This window comes from Cucumis sativus, chromosome 7 (assembly GCF_000004075.3).
Source record: "Cucumis sativus cultivar 9930 chromosome 7, Cucumber_9930_V3, whole genome shotgun sequence".
NCBI lineage: Eukaryota > Viridiplantae > Streptophyta > Magnoliopsida > Cucurbitales > Cucurbitaceae > Cucumis > Cucumis sativus.
The window spans coordinates 7,068,798-7,081,810 of record NC_026661.2 but is presented as its reverse complement, the minus strand read 5'-3'; the positions used below and the strand labels follow the sequence as shown (position 1 = coordinate 7,081,810).

General features: G+C 29.6%; 2 long non-coding RNA genes across 2 annotated transcripts; one reads left to right on the top strand and one right to left on the bottom strand.

The window, feature by feature from the left end:
- Positions 1-1,477: 1,477 nt before the first annotated feature.
- LOC116405292 lies at positions 1,478-2,603 on the top strand. Its single transcript, XR_004218448.1, has 4 exons — positions 1,478-1,516; positions 1,649-1,670; positions 1,752-1,820; positions 2,407-2,603. It is a non-coding gene; the product is annotated as an uncharacterized LOC116405292 (long non-coding RNA).
- Positions 2,604-8,733: 6,130 nt separating this feature from the next.
- Positions 8,734-12,026, bottom strand: LOC116405032. Its single transcript, XR_004218089.1, has 2 exons — positions 11,079-12,026; positions 8,734-9,683 (listed from the first exon to the last, which is right to left on the bottom strand). It is a non-coding gene; the product is annotated as an uncharacterized LOC116405032 (long non-coding RNA).
- Between the last annotated feature and the right edge of the window lie 987 nt (positions 12,027-13,013).

Sequence of the window (13,013 nt, the reverse complement as noted above, 5' to 3'; positions counted from 1 at the left end):
TAAAAAGTTATCAAGAAATTGTGGAAAACCTTCTAATCATATTGAAGTGTAGTTCAACCAAGTAGTTATATTAATTTTGTTTAAAGGAAATTGCATCCAATCAAGAAAAAAAAAATCGAAAAAATCTGCACATAGTACCTTTTTTTTTCATATTGCAAATATGACAAATATGACAAGTAATTAACGATATTAAGACAACTATCGAAGGGATATTAAGCACTATCAGAGGGTTATTCGTTTTTTAAATTTACCATTTTTGTAATTTAGAAAATGTAGTAACATGAGCTCTATTATCTTCAATTATTTTGCTATTTTTGCAAGTGTACTTTTATTTAAATTGTTCAAAAGTTTACTTTTCTTTTTAGATGTGTTCAAAGTTTTTGTTTTATTCGTTTGAAAATAGTTGTTTTGTTTAGATCACATGCATGAAATAAAAGATAGGGAGAAGTTGGGTTTTTACATTACTATGTTAAAGTGAAAGAGATACATTCTTCATTATCCTATGTGTGGAACTAACAATTTTTTTTAAAAAAATAAACATTGATTTTGCCCCAATGATTCTAAATTATCCTTTTTTTTTCTCTTTTAAATTAGTTTTAGAAAAGCATTCAATTCAAGAGGCCAATGTGAGAAATTAAACACACGAAGAAGGAGTCCGAATATTTCAAATACTTTTGTAATTCAAAAGAATAAAAAAGGTATTATACGTTTCATTTTAATGAGAAACTTAAGATAATGAGATACTCCTTATAGTTAATTTCAAATTGAATGTGGCTGTGCATAATATTTGAGTTATGAAGGTTATTGGATATGAAAACTTCAAATTGAATGTGGCTGTGCATTATTATTGGATTTAGACCGAGAGAAATTGGGTGAATTAGATGGGGTTATATGTGTATTTGCATTATATATTATACAAAAAAAGACAATGTGATCTGTTATATATAATTTCTGCATTTTCTATTATCTTAATACCAAACTAACTTCTTCACATATTTTCCTTCCAAATCCACAAGTTAAAAAGCTAATATAATTAGAAACTAGTAGGTACTCGAATTAATTATATTATGTGTGTTATGAAATTTTAGAAGTTTAAAATTCTAGTTGCAACTCCTTAATCAAGAAACATGTCAACAGAAATTTAAATTATAAACATGTTTGACTTGGAGCAATAGTACGTACTAACACATTTCTTTAAGTAATTAGAAATTCAATCCAAACATTCCATAGATTTGTGCACTTAGCATAGCAAATGTTGCATGTAATCTTTCATTTTTCATCTTTGGCAACTCTTGAAATATATCAAATTGAGTTATGCTTTTATTATTGTCATTATCGAAACACTATCAACACGTATGTTAGTGTTCTTAGCTGAAAAGTGGTATTTGAATTGTCATTCTTATGATAATTACTTTTCTATGGAGACACTAATGAATTTAGAGAGTGCTATAATCTCATCTCCTTTAGATGTAGCACGAAGAGTAGACGAAGAGAGGTTAATTGCAGTCATGCCACCGTAAGCTTTTATGTGTTTCTCTTCCACTATCTCTATGGTTGTTCTTTAAATGTTAAAGCATATCGTAGCTTGAGCTTCACATTTTGATAAATATTTTTTCCTGATGTTTCTTTTTTATGCTTGCTATACCAGATTGACCAAAGAACATATCCAGGTAATCTCCAAATCATTTTGCATCTTTCCTTGTTATCCTTTTCTTGATTCTATAATGCCTATATGGTGAACATTTCTATAGGCTATGTGTAAGCTGGTCACCAAGTGTTGTGAAGATTCCAGACAAAGCATACGACGAGCTCCTCAAAAGGTTATTTTAGCTACATCTTCACTTCATAAATTAATTTTTCAGAAATTTTGAAAGTAACCATCTAGAGCGTAAAATATCTTGTACAATTTCTATTGGTTCGTGATGTACTATCTTGTGTGGTAAGATAAATAGTTTTAGAAGTCCCAAGAGACATTATTTTTATGACGCTTACCCAAACGAAAATAATAATTGGTTTAATTTTATTTTTGGGTTGGATTAGAAGTTTGGAGGGTTTCAACTGTCCAAGGGAGGTGAAGTTCTTTTTGGTTTGTTTTGTAGATGAGTTTTTAAATAATTACAAATCTTATATTGGTATAGTATTTCAATATAACATCTTATATGGTTCATAAGATTTAGGAAAACTTTGGCAAATTTCTCTTTTTGAAACTATTTCTAGTAGTTTTCGTATTCATAAAAGATGGTTTATTGAAGTAATTATAACTGTTGTGGTTTGATGAAAATTGTGGGCTAGATAATAATTCAATATCATACGAGTTATTTTTATTGATTATATTACTTGATAACCCATTAAGTTATTTTATTACTTGCATTACAAAAAACTAGTACTAATATTTTGTATAATTAGGGGTCATTGGGCACTGCTGGCCATAAATGCGTATGATGATACAGTATTTTACCTCGACTCACTAAGGACAACATCGAAGTCAACTATAAGATACGTCACTGACACGTAAGTTAATCTAGTATTTCATTTAGTGTTGATTCTTATATGCATGTACACAATATTTAAACTATTTGTTCAATCTTATCTTGTCAAAACAGAGCAATAACGATGTTTCAGTGACAAAAGAACATTAAAAAAAAGTAGAAAACAAACTTTATGGCGAACAGTAAAGAAATTGTGACTAGGGGAAGCATTGTCATATTCGATGCAATATGTTATATATCAAACTATTGATTTTGTGAGTTAATTGGTTTATTTGTATAGTCAGTTAATTCATTTAATTTATTTTGCATGTTTATAGATTGATACACGAAGATCATACTCACAGGCAGAACTAGACGAGGTGCGAGTCGAGTTAGCTGACTTTTTGGGTTCTTACATATGATTATGACCAATATTTTGTGATTCTGAAGTAGGAAATTTTTTGTTGTGTCGCTTCTTTATGACCCTAAACTTTATGTATAAAAACTTTAGCCGATAATTCTTTTGAATTGTTCATATGGAGGAAGGGAGGGGGGAGGGGGGTTCATTCGTATATACTTTTGATTATTGTTATAGCTAGCATGTTTTGTGACTTTCTAAGTTGATTTGGATTCATGGCAATGTAATGCCATATGAAATCTTATGTAAAATTTATTTCATTATGTATATGTAAAGTCTTTGAATTGAATATATATGGTGAATGGTTTTATTTATATATGTTTGAGATTTGAAACTATATTTGATGAATATTAAATATCTATGAAATTGTTGCTGGACAATTACAGGACAATCAGAATATATTTCTTTCAATTACAGCATAATTCAATTACAATTTTTTTTAAAAAAATAAAAAATAAAAAATGCTTGACGGTTTTAAAATGTCATGAATAATTGCAAGCTTGACGGTTTTAAACTGTCATGAACAATTGCATTTTTGACGGTTGACAAATGTCAAGAACAATTACATTCTTGACAGTTTTAAAATGTCATGAATATTAAAATTCTTGACGGGTTTAAAATGTCATAAACCAGTTCATCCTTGACGGCTTTAAAATGTCATAAACAATACCAGTCTTGACAGTTCTAAAACGTCATGAACATAAGTATATTTGACGTTTATACAACGTCAACGTTCACTATTCTTGACGTTTAATCAACCGTCAAGAACTTTGCCATTCTTGACGCTGGCTTCAACGACGTTTTTAAAACCGTCAAGAGAGCCGTCTCTTGACAGTTTAAAAACGTCAAGAAAGCCTGTTTTTGTAGTAGTGATAGCTAAACCTTCGAGAAATTTTCATATCTTGGATTGCACTTATTTCTTACAAGTGAGTTAACTTTAACTTCAAGTCCATTTTGTCACAAAAAATTCTAAGCTAAAATACATTGTGAAACTAATATCATCCATTAGCTGGTTTCCATTTTTTAGAAGAATTTATTTTTTTGAAAATCTTCAAAAATGCTCACCCTGACATCTAAATTGTTTTAGTTAATAAGTTAACCATTTGCTAACTGAATTATAATGCAATCGTTTAGAAATATGGTGTTTGGTGAATTCAACACTTAAAAAGAAAGCATTACAGGTATATACATACATTCTTGAGTTGCTTACCTATACTGTCACTTCAGTTTAGTTGCTTACTTACTATGTCAATCCAATATAATCCAAAATTTTAAAATACAATACTTTTTGTATATAAGCAAAAAAATATATTTTACTTTATTTTTGGTATATACGATCACTTAACTAATATACCAAACATAAAATATAAAAGTTATAAAATTGATATATCAAAGTAATTATCATTTATTATATATCATATTTATAAGTAGGGAAGTGTTTGTAATGTCTACGCCTAGGATTTAGAATAGTATCCAGAATTTTTAAATATACCAATTGATTTATTTTATAATCCCATTATTTATATATATATATATATATATATATTGATAGTAAAGGAGGGGAAGTACATAACATACATAGGCATAAAAGCAATAGCTTTAGGTAGGGAGTTACAAGGGGATATCCCTTGTCAACCAGAAGATGGGTAGAATACTATGAAGGATGTGAGCTCCCTGAAATTCTCCCATCTCTTCTCCCACACAACAGCCTCACAGTTTACCTCAATATTATTTTCATCCTTACACTTCAACCCCAGACGCCAATTGGTTCCAGCCACCACTTGCGACTCGCACTTCAATACACTAAGAAGGTACAAGTAAGGACGTTCATGGCGGTGTTTTATGTTGTATTCTGTTACTGCCCATTGTGCTACTTCTTTCGCATGTGGACCATCTGAATTCTCACATGGTCGATAACCTCCAAAAATTACATGAGAAGACATTTTTCTACCTTACTTTCTTTCAATACACACAAAGCTCTTATGGAATTTTTAATTCGTGATTTGTTTCGAAACAAGGGGGTTTCAAATTTATACTACTCCAATTTATTCCACTCTTTTCCTTCGACTTAATTTATTATTAATTCTTTAATTTGTGGAATCTAATACTCTACTTCTAAAAGGTAATTAAGTAAGAAGGAAAAGTAGTTTATTAAAATATGAGAATTTTGAATTCCAAAAGCTAAACTATATATACATGCTTTTTGTGAGTTACACAACGTATTTATTTAAATAATAATACGTATAATATTTAAAATATATGCTTCAAATAAACTTCTGTTCATGTTGAAGTGAACAGTGAACATATATATTTCAAGATTTTAAACTTCTGACATGACCTTGATGCATTTTGCTTAATTAACAGGAGGATCACCTTAACCTTTTTATTGTCTAGTATTAAAATTTGTACCTACCATTGTCATATATAAATCACATTCAGTAGGTCTTTAGAAGTTAATTTACCTGTGTTTAGATCACTTATATCATCTAAAGCATAGAAATTTGAGTATAGGTTTTCTAGTCTTTCTAAATAAAAGTAAAGGTGTGTTTGGGAATACATTTTCAAGTGTTTTTTAGTTCTTAATTTTTTATAAAAAATTATGAAGAAATGGTGGAAAACCTTCTAATCATATTGAAGTGTTTCGAAAACATGCCAAATAGCGTTTGAAGTGTAGTTCAACCAAGTAGTTATATTAATTTTGTTTAAAGGAAATTGTATCCAATCAAGAAAAAAAATCGAAAAAATCTGCACATAGTACCTTTTTTTCATATTGCAAATATGACAAATATGACAAGTAATTAACGATATTAAGACAACTATCGAAGGGATATCAAGCATTATCAGAGGGTTATTCGTTTTTTAAATTTACCATTTGTGTAATTTAGAAAATGTAGTAACATGAGCTCTATTATCTTCAATTATTTTGCTATTTTTGCAAGTGTACTTTTATTTAAATTGTTCAAAAGTTTACTTTTCTTTTTAGATGTGTTCAAAGCTTTTGTTTTATTAGTTTGAAAATAGTTGTTTTGTTTAGGTCACATGCATGAGATAAAAGATAGGGAGAAGTTGGGATTTTACATTACTATGTTAAAGTGAAAGAGATACATTCTTCATTATCCTATGTGTGGAACTAACAAATATTTTTTTTTAAAATTAAACTTTGATTTGGCCCCAATGATTCTAAATTATCCTCTCTTTTTTTTCTTTTAAATTAGTTTTAGAAAAGCATTCAATTCAAGAGGCCAATGTGAGAAATTAAACACACGAAGAAGAAGGAGTCCGTACACCGAATATTTCAAATACTTTTGTAATTCAAAAGAATAAAAAAGGTATTCTACGTTTCTTTTTAATGAGAAACTTAAGATAATGAGATACTCCTTATAGTTAATTACTAGGATATATACACACACTTTGTTTGTCGGTCATTGTTCGTAAAATATGAACGAAAATATTTACAAAATTCTATCAGAAGAGAAATAATAGAAGTCTACCGTATCTGTTAGTATTTATTATTTACTATTGACATAATCTAAAATTTTACTATATTTTTTAAAAAGAAGTTTAGCATTTTTGTTATTTACAAGTAGTATTTTAAAAAATAGTAAAATATGAAAAATAGTAAAATAGTAAAATAGTAAAAGAACATTAATTAATGCTTTTATAGACGAAAAGAAAGACATCTACATTTCTTAGAGTTTGAGTAGAGTAAATAATCACGTTTTTAACCTTTCTATTTTTTTTTTCTTTTCTTCTTTTTTAGAAAGTTTTATGAAGAGAAAAAATAAATAAGTGAATCAGATTCAAATTTATCATTAAAAACTATATTCTAAAAATATAATATTAAATATTTGGAGGAGAGGTAAGTGATCCATGTAGTGTACAGTGTATATAAAGAAAAGTGAAGAGTTGAGTGGAGATCATAGAAGTTTGTGAGAGAAGAATTATATATATCCAATATATCATCAAAATTAGCTTATAATTTGAAAGTTGAGTCTTGGATTCGTTCCTATTAATACTCATCCAGTGAAACCTGAAGTGGACATTGGTGTTGGTTGCTGTTAATTCCTATTAATTCCGATTTTGATTCATCATTGTTAGACTGTACTTAAAATTGAGGTCGACATTGAAGCTATTTTAGATGTTGTCCATGAGGTCAAGCTTTTGGATTCTGTTGACATTAAGATTGCTGTGGTTAAAATCTTTTGGCTACCCATTGGCCTTCCAACCATTTTGTCTTACTGTATGTTGAAGTAAACGAACATGAAAAACCATGAAATCATGCTGTGTAAATGAAAATGGTACTTTTTCTTATGCATCATTTTCATCTTTTATATATCTATCAATAAATATGTAAAACCGCTTTAAGAATGGATATTTCTACTTTTTTTAATGTCACTCTTCTTTTTTTTTTAAAAAAAATCCTTCTTCTACTTCTTAAATCTCCAGCTGTGGATTCAAATTATGATCGGCTCCACACTTTTTCTCAATAAGTAAGAATGAATATTAGCTAGGAATGAAATAACAATGTTGTTTCTAATATCATCTGTTTTTTTAGGAAGGAAATCGAGCCAATCAATCTAGAAAGAGACCTAGAAAGACTAGCCTTATCTTTTTTTTAGGGTGGAATGACGCTTAGACGAATCTCCTATCAGATTGCACACATCTTCCCAAAGGTTAACAATGGATTTAGACTTTTCCTTAAAAAATTTGTTGTTTCTCTCTAACCAAACTGTCCAAAACAGAGCAGCAACTGCATTGACGCATATGACATTTCTTCTTCTTGCTTGTTTCAACCTGCTTAAAGATCTATTTAGGAAATTCAGGTTGTCTATGTTTGTAGGTCCTCCAATTTGTCCCAAATCACTTTTGTAACCTTACATTCTATAAGAAGGTGGTTGATAACTCTTTGTTGTTGGAGTAACAAAGCACACGTCTATTTGGACTTAGACATAAGGAAGAGCATTTCTTTTTTATGACATCCAGCGTATTGATTTTTTTTGTGGATTTGTCCATAAGAAAAATTTTACATTTTTTTGGGACAGCCGAAGACCATAGGATTTCAAAGATTTGTAGGTTTTTCTGAAAGGAGGGTTGGTGATGATCTTCTTGGAGGGCCTTTGGTGTAGTTGCTGGCTTGCAATTGATCATACCAAATTTTTTTAGAAGATCCTTGGCATACTTCTTTTGTGAGATAAATATCCCACCATCAATTTGACAAACTTCTAAACCAAGAAAAAAATGTAGCAAACCTAAATTTGTCATCTCAATTTTGTTCTTCATATGTGATTTGAATTCAGCAACAAGAGATTTAGAGGAACTAGCATAAATGAATAAAGTGTTTACCTTCTAAAGAATCTTCTTTCCCACCTTGCAGTTCGAGGGTGATCAATCATTGAGAAGGATTGAGAAAGATGGAACCTTCATTTACAATCTAGAGTATATTAAGATAGCACAATTTCACAATTTTGACAAAATACTGGAGCTGTACAATTTCATTTCTCAAATGAGATCTCCAGGGAAAAAAGAAGCAAAAAAGAAGTAACGTTCTTCCGGTAGACAGGGTCTTAAGCTTCCTCCTTAGTAACTGTCCGATCATTCATCCACAAGTCATTTTAGTAAGTATTTTCATAAGCTGGTTAAGAAGCTGAACAAAGAATTTAGAGTAAGAAAAATGAAGATAAAGAAGCATTTCAGGCATAGCTCAAAATAACCATGCTTCATAAATAGCCTTATTTTAAAATAACACTTATATTTTCTTCTATGGGAGCATGTGGTTCCAATTCATGCATATTCCATTACCAACCTCCAGAAGGCCAATTATACAAACACAGATTCAAAATAAATAAATTAAACAAATAAGAAATGCAATCGCTGTGAAAGGACTGAAAGGTAGTAAAAAAAGTTTGTCTTCACATTACAAGTTCAACTATTTAAATAATTATTGCGACCATGTATGGTATACAACTTCTAATTTAAATAACCCACATTTCCCACCTTGCAGTCCGCCGAAGGCTGTTATATCAAAGCCACAAGAGAACTTTCCCCTGGCATCAGCTCAAATGACATACGTAGTTAGCTTTTACATCTCCAACATATCTAATAGATCATGTACGAAAATCGTTTCACACTTTCAATAATTAAACACAACACATAACTAATTCATGCCAACAATCGTAGGGCATTTATGTCTCTCCACAAACCACTCTCAACTTACATATTTAATATTTTGTAGTCCGATCATCTCAAAACATACACATAAAATAATACTATGAAAGGGTTACGCATCGAAAATGTAAATGTTGTACTAACCTTCATACGGTGAAGAATCTTCCACTTACACTACAACAAATTTAGTTCAACCATTAAAACAACAATCCTCGAATATTTAACAACAACAATATTATGAAGTACCCAAGAAAGACAAGGATAACCATAAACGAAGTATTTAACCAAGTCAAAATACAAGAATTGTATGTCAAATTTTAGCTTCTATATGACATATACTATAAAAAAATTTGTAGTTACAGCAAATATTTTAACCTTTCAATAGGCTTAAATATCATGAACATTCACACACACATATATAAGAAAATAGAAATATTGACATGGAAATTTTTATTAGACTTCAAATTGGTAATCAGAGCTCATGTGGATTAGAAATATAGTGAACCAACATGTAATATGGCACCGAAGTTTGCAAACTTAAGAGGAAGGAAAACTATCATGGGTTCAATTTCTACTTCAAAATCTGCAAAATCAATTGAAGCTTCGCCAACAAAGCTAGATTTTGATTATTCCTACACACAAACAAAATGAGAATTTTACAAGTTGCTCCACCAGATGCCTAGTTACAAATTGGAAAATTTAAATTTAAATTTAAAGAACAAATAATTCATTCACAAAATACAATGTTATAGTTCAAGTACAATGTTAGATAAGATAGAAATTTAATTTAAAAAAATATATACAACGCTTTCAAGTGAATTAAGCTACCAAAATATTTTGTTTCATGGCTGTGAATCACTGTTATCTCATAAAAATGTTACCATCCATTTCAACTTAAAAACATGTATAGATATATGACACAATAGGGGCATGGTGGCACAACATTTCTAAGAAATCTAAAGCATGAGCTTCAAAGAATTTAAAAATCTTTATGTATAACTTGAATATTCCATAAGGAATACTTAAAACATCATATATGGATAAAGCTTCAAAATCATAATCCTTTAATGCTATCAACTGTTTATCTTTTTCCTTTTTTCTTTAAAAGGTCATATGAGAAACAAGAAACCAATTTAAATATAATATAACAATTTTCCAACACTATAAGAAAACAAGAGGTAGAATAAGCAATCTTGAAGATGGAGCTTCAAAGTGGAATTAAGAGAAGAAGCCAAATGCTTACTTCTCCTTAAATATAATATAATAATCAAAACAATAAACAAACCTTGAGCTTCAGCTCTGGGGTTCCATGACTCAGGTTTATAGAATTCCTTTTTCCATCTTGGTTTGAGAGAGTAGAGATTCTCTCTAACTATAAACTGATTGTCCAATTTTGTTCATAATATACTATTATGTTATGATAAATTTCAGCACACATCCACCAAGCACTCAAATTCAGTAACCGAAGGAAAATAAAAGATATCCAAAAGCGTTAAAAGAGTAGTGCAATTCCTATATTTAGTTGGAACATGCATAAATTATATTTTAGCAAGAACTAGAACTTAAAAATAAGCATATAATGTCATGAAGGCCCAAAAACTCCAATTGTTAATATCACCAAAATTTAGTTCCAAATGCAAAATAGGATGTAGACTTAGCTACAGCTACAATTACCTAACTTGCAAACCTTTATGAATTTTTACATAGAATTCAATAGTAATATTAGGTTTTTGCTTCTCCAAATGGACCATAAATTTTGAAAGAAAAAAACAAACATAAACAAAATGTGATTAACAAGCAGTCAAACAAATGAGTAACAAAATTTCCAACGCACACTAAATTAGTTCTCATCACGTATCAATAATTTTTTAAAAATGATTAACAAATAATGTTATGAGAATAAAAAAGATATATATAAAGAGCAAGAATATTTTGAACATAGAAAAAGACTCCATACCCTAGAAGCAAACGTTTTACTCAAGCAAAAAAATGATGAGAATGACATATTTTGAATAAGAAAACCATACCTCTCAGCATCATTTCACTGATATATGCTCCGTCCAATTAATCTCAATTAACAAATGAAAATACACATTAATTTAAATCTTTAGAAGAATTTAATCGGAATGATATTGTAACTAAGTTGAATATATAACTTAACATTTAAGGTGAATGAAGGTTTTTGCATGAATACAAAAAAAATATAATCCCAACAAATATTGCAACTCTATTAGAATAATAAACAACTTCGTTAAAACTTTGAACAAAAAATTTTCATACATAGATACAGGTTAAAAAAAGAAACTTCATCAGTAAAATTATGGGCATTTCATTGAACAATTGGTGGGCAACACAAAAGAATATTCATTTACATAGTGGCGGCCATAAAACTAGAAAAATTAAGGAATAAGTACAAAAATTTGTGAAGAACATATCTTAGATGCAATGTTGAGAATTGAGTTTCAAGTTTAATTGAAAAAATCGGTAGGAGCAAGAACTCGATTCTTCTTAAATTTCGACCATGGGATTTTGTGTCCAGAAACCACTTTGCAATTTTAGCAAATAGCCCAAAAGTTTTACTCAAATGCCATAAAACTATTTTTTCTAGGATGACTTACTCAAAGAGAGTAAAGATTAGATCCATAAATACTTGAGAGACCGCCACAGATGATGAAGATAGGAGATGGCCGACGGTCTAAAGAGTGAGAGGGCAGTGAGTGAGAGAGGGCAAGACGACGATGGACGGAGGAGGGTTTTGATATGAGTGAGACAGTTGTGAAGAAATACACGCTGCAAAGAAGCATAAGATGGAGAAGCCTTCATTGTGGGCAAAATTGCACGGAGGAGCATTCACCGCAGTAAGCACCTTGAGCTATCACCGAGCACAGGAGCCTGGTGGAGAAGGGGAATCGTATGAATATGAGGGGAAGAAACAAAAAGAAGAAGGGTTTTTTTTTTTCGTGAAATTGGAAGAAAAAAAAGGAAAAACTCTTTTTTAAAAAAATTGAAAAAAGAAAAGTGGTTTTCACGTAAATGCAAGGTTTCCCTCTTTTTTTTTTCATTATTTTTCTTTTATTTTAAAATAAATATTTTTTTTATTATTTATATTTCAGTTAAAAAAAACTGTCATAAATTCTCAAAATCCAAAAGATTTCCGTCTTTTCCCACAAAAAACACGGATGTTAACATTTATGACAGTTTTTTCTTCCCTCAATTTAATTTGGAATATGACAGAGTAAGTCATTTTTGTTGGAGTGAATAAAGAGTAATTACTTATTTCACATTTAGATTGGCTTAACTCAAATCTAATAACTAAGAACCAATTGGGTTGTTTAAGAAATTATTTTTAACAATATTTTGTAGTCTTAATTTCAGTTTATTATTAATGTTTTGCTCTGTGTCTATTTTAATTTTCTTTGATTATTACATTATTTTTAGCATTATTTAATTTTTGTTTTAAACTAATGAATTTTATTGAAAATTTTACCATGTTTCTAATTTATAGTGTTGTGTTTGGTAAGTACTGTAAAGTTACATTATTGTTGCTTATCATTCACAATCAATCAAGGCTACACATTTCTTGATCATAATTAAGCTTAATTAAGCTTGGTGTCAGCGTTTGATAACCCAGCAATAACCTTGTATGAAGAACCATCAAGGAATTTTAGGCATGCTTATTTTTATACCTGAATCGTAAAGTTTGTAACTTGATGATCTTTTTTTTTTTGTTGTTGTACATCATGATTTAATTAAACCCCTTTTATTTGATCACATATCAACGAAGTGTACTCTGTGATGCTCTTGATTTTGAAGTAACAATGATATTTTTATTTTTATTCCTTTGTTTTGAGAAAGGATCAGAATCTCACAAACATATTGTGTAATATAATCTACTCTCTTTTCATTTATTACAACAATATTGACCCCAGATAATATTGAATTGGATTCACGTCTTATATTAG